This window comes from Canis lupus, chromosome 29 (assembly GCF_003254725.2).
Source record: "Canis lupus dingo isolate Sandy chromosome 29, ASM325472v2, whole genome shotgun sequence".
NCBI lineage: Eukaryota > Metazoa > Chordata > Mammalia > Carnivora > Canidae > Canis > Canis lupus.
The window spans coordinates 29634883-29650631 of NC_064271.1; the positions used below are offsets into that span (position 1 = coordinate 29634883).

General features: G+C 35.8%; 1 pseudogene; it reads right to left on the minus strand.

Moving 5' to 3' along the window:
* Positions 1-8544: 8544 nt before the first annotated feature.
* Positions 8545-8701, minus strand: LOC112650855 (U4 spliceosomal RNA; annotated as a pseudogene).
* Positions 8702-15749: the final 7048 nt, after the last annotated feature.

Genomic DNA, 15749 nt, shown 5'->3' on the forward strand with positions numbered 1-15749 from the left:
GACACTGAGCTGTACTTCATAGGCAATTAGGAACAATTATTTGGACTCAAGCAGGGAAATGTATAATCATATTTGCATTTCAAAAAGCATATGAAAGATGGAAGAATGAAGAGATTGGTGTCAAATGGGATTTGTAATAGCTTCTGTGATACAAAGAGGGTCTGAAATTCTCCAAATTTTGAAAATGCTTGTTTTGTGAAGTTTTTGATCCTAGAACAAGAGACGAATGGGGATATTATAACAAATTTTGAGTCTTTTAATCATTGTCATTATCACTAGTATTCTTAAGAATATTAAATATAACCAATCTATGTCAATAGATTGACATCTTTTCCCTCATGAAAAGAAGCCTCCATGTTTTTAGGAAAGTATATTTCAATATTAAATAGGTTTAAATTTGTGTCTCTAAGAGTCCTTGTATCAGTAGTAGCCCTTGAAAAGCTGTATTTAAATATGTTTGTCCTTCTGAAAGATGCCTTGTAGGCATTCATGGCCAGTTCTTTGTGGAAGCTATGAACAGAGCTTGGAAGCATACAGGAGCCCTTGCACACATGCCCACAGGATCCTTAATGGGATGGAATGGATCTATAGTATGAAGAAGATGGAGGTAGTGCCTCTACCATTAGGCATGGAATTTGAACCTTGAGGTCAACTTGAAGTTATTTTAATAATATGGGAATAAAGAATATATTCAATTTAACAGTTTGATTTAAAACTTCAGAATTTAGATATATGGTACATGGGCTTTAAAAAATCTCTTTCCATGCATCCCAGAATGTTAGAGGCAGACTAATGGGGGATTATTAAGGAACGTCTTTTATTTTACAATTTGTTCATCTGTATTTTCACTGTAATCACCTCCAAGCCAGAGAGTAAAATTAGATTAACGAAATTAGGACAAACTTCTAGAATCAGAAAACTGGCACTGGAGGAGGCTTTAGATTCTTTGCCCTTAATCTTAAACATGAGGTAACTGAGATTATGAGTTTTGTTCCAGATTATCCAGAAGGGTAGGGGCAAAGCCAAAATAAAAACCTAGGTACATAGGCAGCTTTATGATTGCCTTTTATCTTTTATTAATTAATGTATTAATTTTATATTTCTCTTAGCAGACTTCTTTATGCAAATAATTTCTTTTTAGGTCTTATCAAAAGTTCAGAAAATCAAAATCATGTCTGTGCATGTTGTAAGGTGAAGACTCAATGACTTTTATTGAAGTTACATGTTTTATTTTGTAAACAATATTATTTCTACTGAATCAGTGACTGGCATTTTTAAGGACTGTAAATGATATTAGCCAGATGTTCCATTAATACTTATAGAAAACATCTTATAAAATTAAAATTATGATTTTTCATTTACATGTTTACATAAATATTGGAAATTCCAAGAGAACATCTAAATGTAAACAACTAAAACTTTATATTTTATTTAGTGAATAATACACATTTTACAAACAAGAAAAACATAAATCAATAAAAAATTATTAAATTAATTAAATTTGTGCTAATGTGTTATCTGGTTTTAAAATTGATAAAATAATGATATTGCTCCAAAATGAATAATCTTCTTTAGGAGACATATCTTGCAATTCTAATGTCCAGATGAAATTATTACTGTGACTGTCTTAATAGTGTGTAATTCTACTTTGGATATCATATCACATATATTTGAAATTAAGGACTAAAAACTATTGCCCAGAAACTTACAGCTTATTTTCCCTGCAAGTATCATCCAACTATTTAGCCATATCTGATTGCCCCATTCAATTAATTTAAACTTAATGTCCACTCACATTCGCCATTTATCAGATACTCATTTGAATTACAATGAGTAAAGGAGCATTGGCATTCATTCTGGAAAATACATCTTCTCAATGAAGGGCAAGAGGTCATGGGTGTAGAAAGGGTGCTTAAAAATGCATCATTGTAAAAATGAAGAAGAAACTATATTCAGAAATTGTCACTCACATTAAAGTATTATAGTATAATATAAAGCTTTATTATCTGGATGACCCCACCTATTTTCTTTCAGTACACATTATCCAAATGTTACAAAGGTGATCAACCTATAACTTTGATATCTTTTTATATATGATCTCCTTTAATTCTTTAAGGAAGACAAATAGGCAAGAAAAAAAATAGAATAAATGGTAAAGTAAATATCCCCAGATTCAAGGTGTTGAATATGCTATTAATAGAATGAGAATCTGTTTATATCTGTTTATTCTATTGAGGTTGTTTATCCTCCATTAATTGGCACAGATCATCAACATAACTAAAAACTGAATTAAAATTTTTTTAACAAAAGCTAAGATTTTCCTAATAATATTGGTATGTTCTTTTATTAAATACTCTTTACTTGTTTTTATTGTAGGGAGTAAGCAGCAGTTGGGCAAAATCTTTGAAAATTTGAGCAAAATTTTTGAAAAGAGTTTTTTTTTTTAAAGTTTTTTTGTTTTTTATTTATTTATGATAGTCACACACAGAGAGAGAGAGAGAGAGGCAGAGACATAGGCAGAGGGAGAAGCAGGCTCCATGCACCGGGAGCCCGACGTGGGATTCGATCCCGGGTCTCCAGGATCGCGCCCCAGGCCAAAGGCAGGCGCTAAACCGCTGCGCCACCCAGGGATCCCGAAAAGAGTTTTGCTACCATACGTTGGACAAATGATTCATGGTCGTGTAAATATAGGTAGGAAAAATAAAAGCCATTCAGTCTCTACTAATTCCAGTTGGTAGTAACTATACTAGCTTGATAAGGTTTACAGATCAAATCAATCTTAAAACTATTGGTTTGTGAGCTAAGTAGGTGAATATATAGATTTAAATAACAGGTAGAGGGACATTGGGACCCAGGTATATCCAATCATGTGAAGAGCCTGACTAATTCTAATGATTAGGCAGTAGAGATTGTGATCTTTCTTGCTGTGCTCAAAGGCAGGACAAAGACAGTCACCTTGCCAATGAACACATCAACAATGGTTCTCAGAAATCATGAAGCAGAGAATGGTTCATTGAATTTGCTTTTAGGCAAATAATTTTCTATAGGTGAAGGTAAAAGTTTATCATATTGTATGTTCTTTTTAAGTGACCCAACAGCCATGAAATCTATCAGGAACCATTCTTGTGACTCAGATGTGCTTAGATGCACAGCTCAAAAGAAATAGAAAGTTGGAGGAAGTGTAACTCTACAGTGTAAAACGTGCAGATGTCATCAGAATATTAAAGATAGCCACAAGCTATTTGACATTTCTCCTATCTAGAGGTGGATTCTATTTGTCTTTTTTTTTTTTTTCTCTCTCTCTCCCCTTGAATGTGGGCTTCCATATGACTGCATTGAGCCATGCAGTATGGTGGAAGTGTAGCTATGAAAGGTCCAGGCCTTGCTTTTAAGAAGATTAGAAGCTCCCTTTGCCTTTTGGAGTCTTGGGCTATCATATAAGAAGTTAGACTTTCCTGTGGAGTAAACAAATGGAAAAGCCCCGAGATTTGATGGGAAGAGGGCTCCAGCCATGCCCAGGCTTGTAGCTATCCATGCCAGTGCACCAGAGATATGAATGAAACTGTCTTGGGCAATCAAGACAAGCGGAACTTCCAGTCGAATATCACTGTGTGACCAGAGTCAATACTACATGGAATAGAAGAATCACCCATAGGTCTCACTTGCTTAAGTTCTTGGCCCCCCGAATTGTGAGATATTAAAATTGTTATTTGTTGTCACTAATATTGGAGTAGTTTGTTATATAGCAGTAGATAACCAAAAGATATGTTCATTTTGAATTTGACTTTTTTTAATGTAATGAATTCTCTTTATTGGAAAGAATACATGTGTAAATTCTAAGGCTAAGTACTAAGATATGTGTGTGTGTGTGTGTGTATGTGTGTATTTTTTTTTTATTTTTTTTTAATTTTTTTTTTTAAAATTTTTTTTTTCATTTATTTATGATAGTCACACAGAGAGAGAGAGAGGCAGAGACACAGGCAGAGGGAGAAGCAGGCTCCATGCACCGGGAGCCTGATGTGGGATTCGATCCTGGGTCTCCAGGATCGCGCCCTGGGCCAAAGGCAGGCGCTAAACCGCTGCGCCACCCAGGGATCCCGTATGTGTGTATTTTAATTAAAATTTGGAACAGACAAGAATGACCAGGAATACTAAGGGCAAGAACCATTTAAATGTGAAATTAGGAAAAGACCTCAGTATTAACAACAGTCTTATTGCCAGATGTATTAGTTATATTGATTGCAACTGAGTGGCTAAAGAACACTTCTCTGTGATATAATAACATTTTGTTTCTTCTAAATGATAGGTTACCTTTAATTATACAATAATTATAACTCACAATGGCATTTATTTTGTACAACTACTTGCTTTTAAGTACAGACCATGTAAGACTTTCTAAAGGTCTGTCTCAATTTGAATACTTTGTGGAAGTAAAGCATAAAACCTAAAGAACTCATGTTATATTTTACCCTAGTCTAATAGTAATTAACGAAATTAATGATTCATCCTCAGGTATCCATGATAGAAGTTACTAAAATTTCACTAAGGGAAGAAAATGATCAAAATAATTTTCATTTTCACCCCAAACACCAACTACAGTCAAGAGAGTGCTTACAGCTAAATGTGGCATGTAATTTTTAAAGTTCAGAAGTTTAAAAAGTCAGATAGCTTTCTCAGAATATATGAAGATATTAAAACTCCATTCAGAAATTGATAAAGATCAAAATACTGAATAGGCAGTGAAAGTTTTTATGTACCATCAAAAATTTTAATTGACTTGAGTCTTCATATAAGATATTCATTAGGTGACTATTTTTTATTACTTCAAGTGAACATAGTTACAATTAAACTGAGATAACCTTTCCATTTCGGGATGGCTTATCCAGACTATTTGCGATTATGACTTGAAAGGGTCACCTTTATTCATGCAGTAAATGAAAGATGCTCGTATTTTGTCCCTGCCACTATTTCATTGTTTTACCTTGGAAATTAATCACATCAAATTGACCCCTAAAGGCACACACCAATTGCAGAAAGAAAAGGAAAGTTTAATATCTCATGATATGTGTCTAGTTAGGACAAACACAGACATAAGTTGTACTTGAAGAATTCTTACGGTAAATTCATTCGAAATCTTTACTCATCAAAACCCAAGAGTTCTGGCCACAAGGTGTGCTGGTGATGGAGATGGAAATATGCTCCAGAAGGAGCAAGAAGACCGATGCTATGGCGGTGCTGGCCAAGTAGAATGATCAGCCTGGGCAGCTACCACAGTTACACACACTGTGCTCGTACACAACTGATCTGGGAATTGAAGGTGAAGGTTAAAGCCTATCTGCTCTGCTTGGCATTCTGCACACACAGGCACAGGTCTCATCAGCTCAGACAAAAAGAGATGCCCTTTTCCTTACAGGGGTTTCTCACAGTAGTTGTCTTTTTCTAACTCCTACAAAGATGACAATTTAATGGCAGTAGCCCTGGGTGTATCTTTCCCAATCATTGTGTCCAAACACACATCTGCATTTTTTTGGTTTGATCTAGATTGAAGAAGGGATGAACAGTTTGTAAGGCAGAGACACTTGAATCGGGTGAATTTAGAATTGGTTCTTGGAAGTTTTGTGTAGGTGGAAGAAAGTTATTTTAGTCAGCAGCTGGATATTTCTGGAATGAGAGGATCCAACTCTTAGTAGAAAGTGATAAACAGGATCTACTTGGAGGCTTGGCAACCAAAATTGGTAAGAGGGTTAGGGCAGTAAGGGGCACCACTCCCAGCAGGAATGATGGCAGAAGCTAACATTTCATGGTTTGATTTTTAGTTACTCAGAGACTGGGTGAGACTTGAGTGGGCACATTGCTTGTCTTAAATAAGATATTAAAAAAGTGAATATTAAAGCTAGAACAATAATTTTTGTGCCATATCCTTTAATTTGTGCTCTCACACACCTTAAGGGTATAAATTTACTCTCCTAAAATATTAGTACTACTCACAATTGATTATTAAAATATTAAAAATATTAACCAATATTGACTTATAATACTTTCCATTTCCCAAATACTGTGTTAAGTGTGTTATATTTGTAATCTCATTTAATCCTTATAATCTCTGTGAGGGGAATGACACTTTCTTATTTAGTAATTTAGGAACCTGACTGAGGTTTAGAAAGGTTAGGTCACTGCAGACACACACAGAAGTGGCAAAGGTGAGATGAACCCAAGACCAATTAAAAAAAAATACATCATCACCCTAAGCTACCTTCTATGATTAGACGTGTTGGGTGAAAACACTAAAATATACCAACCATGAGAAAGATTCTTCAGTGATTCTACACTGTATAAACTACAAATATTAGATAAGTCTTAATTTGGGTTGTCTTGGAAAGAGTCGAGGATTCAAGTTCACATGGCTTACCTGTGTGGTGATCTCAGGAAACAACAGGAGAAAGTGACACAGGAAGGGACAGAAGCCAGTGAAAGATGTACGCTATCAAGTAAGTTACAGATGTGAACTTCTGAAACTTGACCCCACTGGAGAACTTGGGGAACCATTGTAGGAAATATTACTCTATATGGGAAGGATAAAAGGTGCATTAGTTACCTGTCCGTTCTCACTCGATGCTGGTTGAAGTTATATTTCAGGGGGCATTAATTCTATAGCAGTTCTAGCCTGTCGTGTACAGAGCAGAGCTGGGCGGCCAGAGGAAGCCCTCAGTGCTGCCAGCTGAAGTTTGGGCCACTTGCACTGACGTTGTGGTAGCTCAGCTGACAAGATAACACAATAGTAGCTACTGCAATTAATAGTCATCTCTTTCTTAATTCATACCTGAGGATTTTCCTGATCAACTTCTGGCAAATTATAATCTCTAAAAGTCTGTAGCATTTTATTTTTACCATTCTCATAAAAGTTACTTGCCATCATGATTTGTTATAATTTGTTTACAAGTTTTCACTCATAAAAAAGATTGAAAGCAAGTACCACACTAAAGACCTGCCTTTGTGTCTTCTTTTTAGGCCTTTGATATTTATAGTCCATCTTCATTTGATCCTCTTTTTCACTAATTTATTTGGAAGTGTAAGCCAAGATTCTGTTTTTGAAACCCTTCTTTTATTACACTGCATTATCATAAATCCTTACTTAGATGGCCACTAAATCGCTTCCTACTCTGACTTCAGTTCTGAGAATCAGACTTGCGTTATAGTTCAACATCTGTCCTTCAAGATTTTGAATCTTGGGGATCCTTAGGTGGCTCAGCGGTTTGGCGCCTGCCTTTGGCCCAGGGCGTGATCCTGGAGTCCCGGGATTGAGTCCCACATAGGGCTCCCTGCATGGAGCCTGCTTCTCCCTCTGCCTGTGTCTCTGCCTCTCTCTCAATCTCTGTGTGTCTCTCATGAATAAATAAATAAAATCTTAAAAAAAAAAAGATTTTAAATCTTACCGGGCTTTAAAATCAGTCTGTTCAAAAAAATAAAAAATAAAATAAAATCAGTCTGTTCATTTTATGTGGCCTCTTCCCGGATGTTTTACTCCACTCACCACTTTTCTCTACCTTTTCTCTTCTCTGTGCCTCATCTGGTTGAGTTCTGCCTTTGGGGAGAATTGCCAGGGATCTCATGAGAGAGAAGATAGAAGTCAGGAATTCCTTCTTACCTTCTGGGTCCCCATTGGCCAGCTGAGTCCTGCTCCCCTCCAGAGACGCAGTTCACCTGGCTCTTTCAGTCTTTTAGTTCTGAAAAGTGCCTTCTCCTTTCTTCATTTCAGGCTTTAGTCTTAGCAGAGGCCCATTGTTTCTATCCCAGATATATCAAACTCTAACTGAAGTTTTATCCACTCTTTGGTACATTTTTATGAGTGGTGGATAGTCTCAATTAAATTCTCCTCAACTTATGAAATTTGAGCATGCCATTTGTTTCTAAAGAATATGCCAGACTGATAAACCAAGTAATGAATACTTTTTTTTCCTCATAATTATGTTATTGTCTTGCCAGTTTTAAAAAAGAAAAAAAAGTCTTGAATATCTTTCTTTCTCTGTTTACTTTGGATTACCAGTCAATTGCTGAATCATACTTATTCTGAACATAAACTAACTGTTTTATCTTGTTTTTTATCCTTGTACTTTGTAATATTTAAGTCAACAAAATAAGTTCTATACTGTGTCTGCAAATTCCAGTTTCTAATCTTTCCAGTATCCTGTCTGTACTTCTGAATTATAAAGTTTGTCATATTTTCTTCAGGGTCCTTAGTAGACTTTTTAAATAAAAAATAAAATGCATTTCTAAAATAAGATGTTCCCTTTAAATATTAAAGAAATTCTCTCCTACTTAAATTATTTGTACAAAACTCAGTCAGTGCTGAAAAATCCTGAAATTCAGTATATATCTTTTGTTTTTACTTTCCTACTCATTTAATCCTCCCCTCTTTTAGATTATGATTTCTCTTCATTCTTTGATGGTAAATTATTTTTAATTTAAAAATATTTCCATTAGGTCAAAATAATTAAAGAGATATTTCCACCTAACATTTAAAATCTCTTATATTTTCTCATATCTAATCAGTATCTCAGAGCAGTAATTTTTTTCTTCTGACTGGATATCACAATCAAAATAGGGAGATATGTTGTTTTTGTTTATAGTTTCAAATTTCTATTAGCAATAATTGCGCCTCGGATAAACCTCATTGGCTACAATACTGATACTGCGCAAAGCTATAGTTTCAAATTTCTATTTTTAAGTCCTTTTTTTTACACTTTATTTTTAAGTTCATTAATTACAGCAGAAAAAAGATACTACAAAATGATAGGAAAGATGACATACCAACAATACATAGCAATCAATTGCTAGATATATCTAGCAATATAGTTTGGGAATGTATAAAATAAAAACCGGTAGAGTTATAAACAGAAAAGGACAAATCCACAACCATGTATAAAGCAAGAAGTTAAAGAATTATAAGCAAAAATTTACACACATCTATTAGAAACAGATGAGTCAAGTGTATTAATCCGTTTTTTAATTTTATTAAAAGAAGTTCTTTTACTTGAGTATGGTTGGCATACAACACTACATTAGTTTTTCTATTTATCTGGTTTTAATTGTGATTCTATTGCAAGAGATTAGGATAAAATAGATCTAACGTGGTACTTAATATCTGTAATTTCTGGGATACCTGGGTGGCTCAGCGGTTGAAGTCTGCCTTCTGCTCAGGGTGTGATCCTGGGGTCCAGAATCAAGTCCCGCATCAGGCTCCTTGCTGGGAGCGTGCTTCTCCCTCTGCCTGTGTCTCTGCCTCTCTCTCTCTCTCTGTGTGTCTCTCATGAATAAATAAATAAAATATTAAAAAATATATATATGTGTAATTTCCAAAAATTCTTTAGTATATGTATAAAATTCTTTAGTATCCTGGTTTGGGAATCACTGTTCTGTAATTAGACCTTAAAAGCCCATGTGCTTAAATCTGTTTATGATCTGACCAAAGAATCTCTAGAAATTTCAGTTACATAATCGCTGAAAATAATATTGAGATATTGAGAAGGTATGGAAAAGTTCCATTTATTGGCCTGTTTAAAATGTAGACATGTAAATATAAAATGAGAAAGTTTGTTTTAAGTAGACACTCCCAAATATTGCTTGCAAATTTGACATTATACCAGTTCAAGAGTTGAGTGCTTTGCTGTTGATCTTTGAATGCTGATTGTATTGAGCAATAAAGAGTAAGCGTAACAAATGTACAAAATGGCAGTTTCAAGTTCTTAGAATTGCTGGAATCAACACACCAGAGCCTATTGCCAGGTGTGACACTTTGCACTAGTTTTTAAAAACTTCCTTTTCTTAAAAGTGGATATTAATGTTACCTATTTGCAGGATTTGGGGGAAAATGTATGCAAATCACTGGCTCAGAGTAGACAATAAAAAATGTTATTTCTCCTGCAGAAATGTATAGTCTAATTAGAGAACCAAAGCAGAAAAACACAAAACAATTAATTATAATGCATTGTGGTCAGGGTCAGTAAAGGACTTCCCAGTGTGGGTTCAGCCAGCTTCTCCCTCCTACACTTCAGGTTTTCTCATCTGCCTAGGGAAGGTACTTAAAAAAGGTTGAGTTCAACAATAGGTTTTTCTGCTGTTCCTATGGCAACCAACTGAAAATAATCACAACACTTCACTTCAATCCTTAATGCAATTTAGTCAGCAACATTTGCTGAGCACCCACTGTGTGCAGAGAAATGTACTGGAAGATTATGGCAACAAGAAATTTTATTGTCATAAGTGGAAACTGCCAAGAAAAAATAACTTTTTTTTTACATATATATCCTCTGAAAAATAAAAGTTTATAAAAGTCTGCCTCAGGGTACCTGGGTGGCTCTGTTAGTTAAGCATCTGCCTTTGGCTCAGGTCATGATCCTGGGTCCTGGGATGGAGCCCCGTGTGGAGCCCTCATCGGGCTCCCTCCTCAGCCGGTAGCCTACTTCTCCCTCCACCTCTGCTCCTCCACTCTGCTCACTTTCCTGCATTCTTGCTCTCTCTCAAATAAATGAAATCTTAAAAAAATAAAAATAAAAATCTGCCTCATTATTTGTACATTAGGGTTTCTAGGTTTACCTTGAGCTATGGGTGTTTCTTTGCAAACTTCTGCACAAAAAGTTAGCAAGATAAAAGTGGAATTTGTTCTCTATACTGGAAATGATTTGAGTTAGTTGAGACAATAGTTCAATACTATTTTACCAATACTAGTGGATTTCTCTCTAGAATTTTTCCCTGGGATAATAAATAGACCTAAATACAAATGTAGGAAAATGCCATTTTCCCAAAGTTATGCCTTTTGGCGGGGGGAAGATCCTAGGACAATGAAGCTAAACAGGAAGAATGCCATTAAAAGCGAATAATTAAACAGTTACAATGACCTTTTTCATAAAATCCAGCTATGTGATGACTAGCTGCAGATTGTCAGATAAAGAACCTAAACATCTTTCTTCTATCTTCACACAGCTGTGTGTGGCCAATCCACACCAGGCTAGACAAATTTCAGGTGAACAAATAATACTGACCTTCTTATCTGTTCAAAATTCTTAGTAACGTGTTGCCTTGCACTCATCTTTAATCCACCATTTTCCAGAGCAGCTTCCCACTGAGATTTATTTCATGCAAATTGATTTTACATATATAATACAATGTATGCTCTTTTATCCATTTGCATATTGCCCAACTGACCTAAACAAGGAGAAGAATTAGTGAAGTATGATGACATGGCATACTGATGCATGCTTATTTAAGCTGTGTACATTTATTTAATTCTAAATACAATTTTTTCTTACTACACAATATGCAGAAGTTCCTTATATTAAAAAATAGAAAATATTAAAAACAAAATAGGAATATTAAAATCCATAATTTAATACTCTTGGGCTTCATTATTAACATTGAGGTATATGTTTCTTGCTTTTATTGTTAAAAAATGAGATTGCACTTTTTTCATAATTTATAACCTCCCTTTATATTTACTGATATATCATTGATCATCTTTGTACATTGTTACGGACTGGATTGTGCCCTCCCCGCATTCATATTGAAGTCCCAGCCCCCAGTGTTACTATATTTGGAAATAGGGTCTCTAAAGAAGGTATTAAGGTTAAAAGAGGTCATAAGGCTGTAACTCTAATCAGATAGGTTTAGTATCCTTGTAAGAAGAGAAGTCACCAGAGTAGTCTCTCTGAGCACAGAGAAAAGTTTAGGTGAGATACAGTGAGAAGGTGCCTTCTGCCAACCTAGGAAAGAGTTCTCACCAGAAATCATCCTTTTGGCTCCTTGATCTTGGACTGGACCTCCAGCCTCCAGAACTATGAGAAAATAAATTTCTGCTGTTTAAGTTACCTAGAATGTGGTGTTTGTTATGGCAAACTGAGCAGAGTATAAATATATGTTAATAAATGTGTTTCTATAACATTTTAATCATTACATCATATCTTCTGTACATCATAGTTTATTTTTACTTTCCTATTACTGGATATTTCAATTATCTAAATATATTTAAATTTTTAAAAAGATTTTATGTATTTATTCATAAGAGACACACGGAGAGAGAGGCAGAGACACAGGCAGTGTGAGAAGCAGGCTCCCATTGAGGATCCCAATGTGGGACCTGATCCCATGATCCCAGGATCACTACCTGAGCCAAAGGCAACGCTCAACCACTGAGCCACCCAGGGTGCCCCTAAATATATTTTAATCTTAATATTTATTTATTTTCATAAGAAAATTTTCCAGAAATATTTTTGAATATAAAGCAATGCACATTTCTAAATATTTTTGATCCATATTGGTAACTGTTAGTCCCATTTATACTTCCGTGAGTTGTGAGAGTGTGACATCATCACTACTCATAAAGGAATTACCACTTTTCAAAAATCTCTGTAAATCTGGTAGTCAAAATTTACATCTGTTTTATTTTTTTACTCAATTTGAATTTTTAAGTGTAATTTGTAGTGAATAGATTATATTAGTGATTTTATTTGTAGTGATTTGATAGCAAATTTTTATTAGCCTTTCTGTGGCTTGACCTTGTGACTTGCCTATGCATATCCTTGTAGTTATTTATTTTTTTTAATTGCATGAAAAATAGGGGCACCTGGGTGGCTTGGTAGTTGAAATGTCTGCCTTCGGCTCTGGTCTTGATCCCTGGATCCTGGGATCGAGTCCCACCTCCACAGGGGACCTGCTTCTCCCCCTACCTATGTCTCTCTTTCTGCGTGTCTCTCATGAATAAATAAATAAAATCTTTTAAAAATTTTTAAAAATTACATGAAAAATATGCTGTGATTGTCTATTTTTGTATTGTGAGAAAATTATGTGCAGAGCCAAGAGATTGTAAATGATACTTACTTCAGTGACACTAGAAACACATTTATCTGTGATGATTTGGTATTTGAGTGGGAGGTGGAATTTGAGTAGGAGTTGAGCATTGAGAACATGGGAAATTTTTTATTTCCACATCACCATTTTCTTACATTTTTGATTCTAACTGCTGCTTCTTAGAAGTTTTTACTTCTGTTAATATCTTATGTGGTATTTCCCAGGGCATTTTACACACTCTGGTTATTTAGTCAATATCCCATATCCATTTGCTGATTAATATTTTAAATCTGTAACTTAAGTTCATCTGAACCCAATCTGACTCTTATGAGTTCTCTCAGTGACCTCACCATCCACTCAGATTCTTATATCAATAACATAGCTGCCATCTTTGACTTACTTATCTTCAATTTACAATGTCTAATGAGCCAGCAGTTTGATTACTTCAACAAACATTTATTGATATGCTGACTTAATCAGATAATGTTCTAGACTTTTGGGGTACAGCCGGAAATAAACTAAGTCCTTATTTTTGCAGAGCTTATATAAATGGGTATATGTCAGGATCCAGTCAGAAAACAGAAATGAACATAGAACATTTAATTAAAAAAATTATTAACTAATTATAGGCAACTATTATTAAGGGGTAAAGAGAACCCTGTAGAATACAAGAATAGTAGTTACAGAGACCAGCTACTACTTTTAGTGCTGAGAGCATGACCAAAGGAAGAAATACAGTGGGAAAAGATTTCCCACTCCAAAGACTGAGATTCTGACCTTCCTGGAAAGAATCTGGATATAGTTCTGTTGGATGGTAGAGAATTTGGCTGAGAAGCCACTGTCAGGGGCTGGCAAACAGGGAACTACCTGATGGGGAATGATGTGCTTAGAAGCCATCCATTAGGCTACCAGCGTGACATCCTGAGATGCTTTCCATTGGAGTGCCATCAACACTTGCTTGGGAAGCTTTTCACTGGGTATCTGGTAAATCTTGTTGACGAGCCACTTGCTGGGGTGCAATTGAAATTCCCTGGGAGTCCCCCCACCTTGTCCAGACTACTTATGGAACTCACTGGAGAGTGAATGCCCCTGGATGTCCTGCATCCCAATGGTGGCTGTGCACTGCCGAACAGGAACAAAAGCATACCAAGGCTAGAACCATTCCTCTTGCAGTGTTGTTGTTGTTGTTGTTCTCTTTAATAGACAGACAGAAAGAGGGAGAGGCCAAGGGAGAGAGAGAATCTTAAGCTCCATAGTGGGTGTGGAGCCCAATATGGGGCTGAGATCATGACTAAGCTGGAATCAAGAGTCCTTAACCCACTGAGCCATCCAGGTGTATCTCTTGTGCTCTTTACTTACAGTTTAACATTGTGCCAACTGGCAAAGTAGAAATGCTTGCAAGATTCAGATTCAGTATCATAAAAAAGGCAAAGAAGAATTTGTAGCTGGGAGGCAAAGAGTTGTTAAGTGGCACTATCCACTCCTTCAGATATAGTAACAAAACAGCTCTTTGTTCCCATTTGATGAGGTAGAGCTACAATTAGTTTAAGCAAAGTTGTCACCTCTTATCTGAAAGGTGAAGAAACTGATTACCAAGAGCCATTGTATCCATTGCTAGCTATACTAAATTACTCCTCAAATTCTATCACAGTCCCATTGAATTTTATGTTACCTAAAATCAAAATTATAAAGTTCACCTGTGACAATTTGTATGTAAATTATTGAGTACAAGGATATAGAAGAAGAAAATAACTAGCATATATAAACATATGCATAGACAAAAAGAAAACAAACAAAGCTACTATATATTTTGATCCCATTACTGGTTACAAGTTTGTAATTGGCCTATGACTACCTTTTTCTACTACCGTTATATATTACCTTGCTCTCGACAGGAGCCTCAGTTGGTTGGGATTTTATCTGTTGAAGTTGCTCAAATACTCATTCCCATTCCCAACAGTCCTTTTTTGGCTTGCTATAGTTTTGTAAATTAAGTTTTCCTTTTAAGTACTAAAAGTCATGAGAGAATTTCCTGGATTCTAGACATAGTGCTCTTTTCCCTCAATTGTATAGCATTTACCCAATTTCTCCTTGGTAATTGGGCTGAACACTCCAGCCAGTAAGATAACTCCTTTTTTTGCCTGCTGATTCAGTGGCATCAAGAGCCCCAAATGGTCAAGTGGCAAGTACACCTTACAATTTAAGGGAACCATTGTTGTGTTTCATGGTGAAAGCATTCCTCCATTGGGGACTAAAACCTCCAAACCAGAGAGCTCAAAGTTTTCAGGAAAGACAGCAGAAGTTATGGGAGTGCCTTAGTATGTTGTAAAGGAAGAGGAACCAGTGCAGTGATTACCCTTTGATTCCAGGACCCATATATTCTGTATCTAGGGAAGACAACACCATACTATGATCTCTAGTTCAAAGGATATTCACCATCTGTAAGACAAGCCAGTTGCTTCCCAACTGGCACCAAAAATGAGTTTTTGGTAAGTCATTACACCTTCTAATTAGACCAGCTGCTTCTAGGTGATAGAGTATATGGTAAGATCAGTTATTTCCATAGCCTTGAGCCTTTACTGCATGACATTTGCTATGAAATGATTCCTTTACCAGAAATAAATGCTATGCAGAATGCCATGATGATGGATAAGGAATTCATCTATGAGTTTGTGGATATTTGTGCTGGCAGATGAATTACGGGCATGGCAAGCAATTCCGTATCCAGAGTATGTGTCTATTCCAAGTGAAATGGGCTTTTGACCCTTTTATTATGAATTAGATTCAGTGTAATCAATCTGTCACCAGGTGGCTGGCTAGTGCCTTGGGAATTGGTGCCATATCAGGGTTTAGTGTTGTTCTCTGCTTTTTGCAGATTAGGTACTCAGTAGGAGCAGTTGCCAGATTAG